This window comes from Geospiza fortis, unplaced genomic scaffold (assembly GCF_000277835.1).
Source record: "Geospiza fortis unplaced genomic scaffold, GeoFor_1.0 scaffold860, whole genome shotgun sequence".
NCBI lineage: Eukaryota > Metazoa > Chordata > Aves > Passeriformes > Thraupidae > Geospiza > Geospiza fortis.
In genome coordinates, this window is record NW_005054930.1 from 7,560 (window position 1) to 11,396 (window position 3,837).

The 3,837-nt window shown below is 53.4% G+C and overlaps 1 long non-coding RNA gene across 1 annotated transcript; it reads left to right on the plus strand.

Annotated features, from left to right (window-relative positions):
* The first annotated feature begins 1,776 nt into the window (after positions 1 to 1,776).
* On the plus strand, positions 1,777 to 2,449 carry LOC115949178. The gene is made up of 3 exons (XR_004082782.1): positions 1,777 to 1,973; positions 2,093 to 2,121; positions 2,412 to 2,449. It is a non-coding gene; the product is annotated as an uncharacterized LOC115949178 (long non-coding RNA).
* The last annotated feature ends 1,388 nt before the right edge of the window (positions 2,450 to 3,837 follow it).

Below are 3,837 nucleotides of genomic sequence, written 5' to 3' on the forward strand. Positions count from 1 at the left end.
AGTGTCCCCCGTCCACCCCAGTGTCCCCCTGTCCGTCCCAATGTCCCCCTGTCTATCCCAGTGTCCCCCTGTCCATCCCAATGTCCCACCTCCGTCCGACCCCGCCCTGTCCCCTCTGTCCCCACCTCTGGGTCCCTTGGGGACAGGGGGACGAGGACTTTGCCCCTTGACGGTGCCAAGGTGGCACCGAGGCGGCGCCGGGCAGCGCCACCAGCACCACACCACGCCAGCCTAATTAGCGTAATTGGGGGCAATTAACCCTGAACTTCCCGGTGACGCCACGTTTGGTGACAATGCGGAGCCAGGCGGGGTTTAGCGGGAAATCCAAGGATTTTGGGGGTTTTTGGGTGAAAAACAATTGCTTAGACCTGGTCTAAACCCCTTAAACCAGGTCTAAACCCCTTAAACCAGGTCTAAACACCTTAAATCAGGTTTAAACCCCTTAAATCAGGCTTAAATCCTTTAAACCAGGTCTAAATCCCTTAAACCAGGTGTAAATCCCTTAAACCAGATAGAAAATTCCTTAAATCAAGTTTAAATACTTTAAACTAAGTTTAAATCCCTTAAACCACATCTTAATTCCTCAATTCAGGTCTAAATCCCTTAAACTAGGTCTACATCCCTTAAACCAGTTTTAAATCCCTTAAACCAGGTCTAAACCCCTAAAACAAGGTCAACATCCCTTAAACCAAGTTTAAATCCCTTAAACCAGGTTTAAATCCCTTAAACCACATAGAAAACCCCTTAAATCAGGCCTAAATCCTTTAAGCTAGGTTTAAATCCTTTAAATCAGGTTTAAGTTCTCTAAACTAGGTCAATATCCCTTAAACCAGCTCTAAACCCCTTAAACCACGTCTAAACCCCTTAATTCAGGTTTAAGTCCCTTAAACCCGATCTAAATCCCTTAAATCAGGTTTAAATCCCTTAAACCAGGTCTAAACCTTTTAAATCAGGTCTAAACTCCTTAACCCAGGTCCAAGCCCCTTAAACCAGGTTTCCATTGCTTAAGCCAGGCCGAAACCCCCTAGTTTAGGTTTCAATCCCTTAAACCAGGTCTAAATTCCTCAATTTAAGCACCAGCGCCGCCTCCAGCGCCGACACAGCCGTCGCCAGGGCGGGATCACCACCGCAGCGTTGCCCGGCAACGGTTCTGATTGACAGGCTGAGAAGCCAATCAGTGACGCGGCAACGTGGGGAATTGACCAATAGGATGCGGATATGCCACCAGAAGAGGAGGGACAGAGGGGAAAAGGAATTCAGGGAAGGGAGATTTGTACGGCAAAACGCCGTACGGCTCCTCAGGCACGGCTCTAATTAGGCCAAGAGTAATTCGGCCACGGGCTTAATTGGGCCTCGCAAGTCGTCGGCAGCAATAGTCTCGAACGGATCGTAGAAAATGGCGGGGCCTCCCTCGCCACCGGGGACAGGAGCGCCGTCGGCTCCCACATCGCCGTCTCCTACTAGGCCGCCATAGGAGGGATCAACATGGCGGCGTTGCCAGGCAATTGGGGTGACGGACGGATTAAAAGACCAATCAGCGACGACTGAGCTGAGAGGATGAGCCAATTGACTTTTAAGGAAGGCGGGACACACGGGAAAGGCATTGTGGGCAACGTAGTGCGGACCCTCAGAAATGAGCCGCTGGGCTGCAATAGCGGGGACCAACATGGCGACGTCGCTTGGCAACCGTTCTGATTGACAGCTCTATGAGCCAATCAGCGAGGAAAAACATAGGGGATGACTGACAATGAAATGCCGAGTTTGGCCGGAATAGGAGGGACAAGGGGGGAGTGTTTACGGAAAGACTCGAAAGGGCTGTGGAGCTACCGGGACCGGACCGGGATCATCGGGATCGGAATTGTCGGGATTCTCGGGATTCTCGGGATCGGTATCAGGATCGAGGAGAGGGCCCAGAGCCCTCCAGGCTCAGCCGGGGATGTTCCACGGCATCGCGGGCCCGGCCGGGATGGGCGGTGAGAGCGGGGAACGATCCCGAAATTCCCGGGATGGGATCGCCGGGATGATCCCGACATTCCCGGGATGGGATTCTCGGTCTTCCCTCCTTTTAACCCTTTCCTTCCTCCCACTGCAGCGCCCGGGAATAAACCGGAGCTTTATGAGGTGAGTGCGGCTCGGGAATGTCCGGAAATGGTCGGGAATGTCCGGAAATGGCCGGGAATGTCCGGAGATGGTCGGAAATATCCGAAGATGGTCGGAAATTTCCGGGAGTGGCCGGAAATGGCCGAGGATGTCCGGAAATTGTCGGAAATGCCCGAGGATGTCCGGAAATTGTCGGAAATGCCCGAGGATGTCCGGAAATAGCCGGGAATGAGTCCTGGAATTTTGGGGAATTTTGGGGTTTTTGGGAATTTCGGGAATTTTTGGGAATTTCCCGTCTCCTCTCCCCGCAGGAGGTGAAGCTCTACAAGAACGCCCGGGAACGGGAGAAGTGAGTGAGGGAATTTGGGGAATTTGGGGGAAATGTTGGGAATCTGGGGGGATTGTTTGGGGAATTTTTGGAGAAATTTGGGACGGGGATGGAGGGGGTTGGGATTCATCCCAGTTTGTCCCAGTCCCATCCCAGTTCATTCCCAGTCCCTCCAAATCCATTCCAATCCCATCCCAGTCCCATCCCAGTTAATCCCAGTTAATCCCAGTATATCCCAGTCCCTCTCACTTCCATCCCAGTTAATCCCAGTTCCCCATTACCCCATCCCAGTTAATCCCAGTCCCATCCCAGTATATCCCAGTCCATCCAAATCCATTCCAGTCCCATCCCAGTCCATCCCAGTCCATCCCAGTATCCCATTACCCCATCCCAGTCCCTCCCAATCCCCTCCCAGTCCATCCCAGTCCCTCCCAGTCCCATCCCTGGTAGTCCCAGTTAGTCCCAGTATATCCCAGTCCCTCTCACTCCCATCCCAGTCCCTCCCAGTCCCTCCCAGTGGCTCCCAGTCCATCCCAGTCCATCCCAGTCCCATCCCTGTTAATCCCAGTATATCCCAGTATATCCCAGTTCCCTCCCAGTCCCTCCCAGTGCCTCCCAGTGCCTCCCAGTTCCCTCCTCTCTGAGCTACCTGCCTGCGCTGCACCTGGTGGGACGTTCTGCCCTGGTTCCGAACAACGGATCCGGACTTCCCCGCCTCCCTGGGGCCTGGCTGGCTTTGAGCTGTACACACGGCCCCTTTCCAATAAAACGGCCCCTCTCGCCAGCAGAGACGCGGGCTTCTTCATCGAGGGGTCGGGACAAGAAGCCCCTCTGAAATAAACAGGGCAGGAGACTTTTCTCCTTTTAATGCCTTTATTAAAAGTGATCAGCTCAAGATTGGGAAGCTCAACGGGGCTGTGGTCTCCGTCTTCTTTCCAGCGTGGCTCAGAGGAGGAGGATGTGCAGCTTTGTCCACGAGGGGCAGCCGGCGGGGGGGGGTCTGATCCTCACAAGGACTTCTGGGCAGGACCCCGGTGTTTTCCCCCTTTTCCCTGCTTCCCGGCTTCAGGTCCTGGTCTCAGGCAGCTTCTGCAGTCAGGGCGAGGGGCACTGTCTCGGTTTGGAAAGCCAGGAGTCTGCTGAGGAAGGCAGGAGCCTCCCCTGAAACGGAGAATGTAAACCCTCCCCACCCCTCGGAATTGCTATAATTTTAAATTAAGGGGCTCTCAGGCAAAGATATGGGAGCAGGAAATAACAGTTCTTTAATAGGGAAGAAATAAAAAGAATAAAATAAACAATGCAGTCCACTGGAACAACACTGACAGAGTCAGAACCCAACCTGACACCCTGTGGGTCAGGGTGTGGGTGGTAGTCCGATTGAAAATGTGGCTGCAGTCCTCTGAAGTATC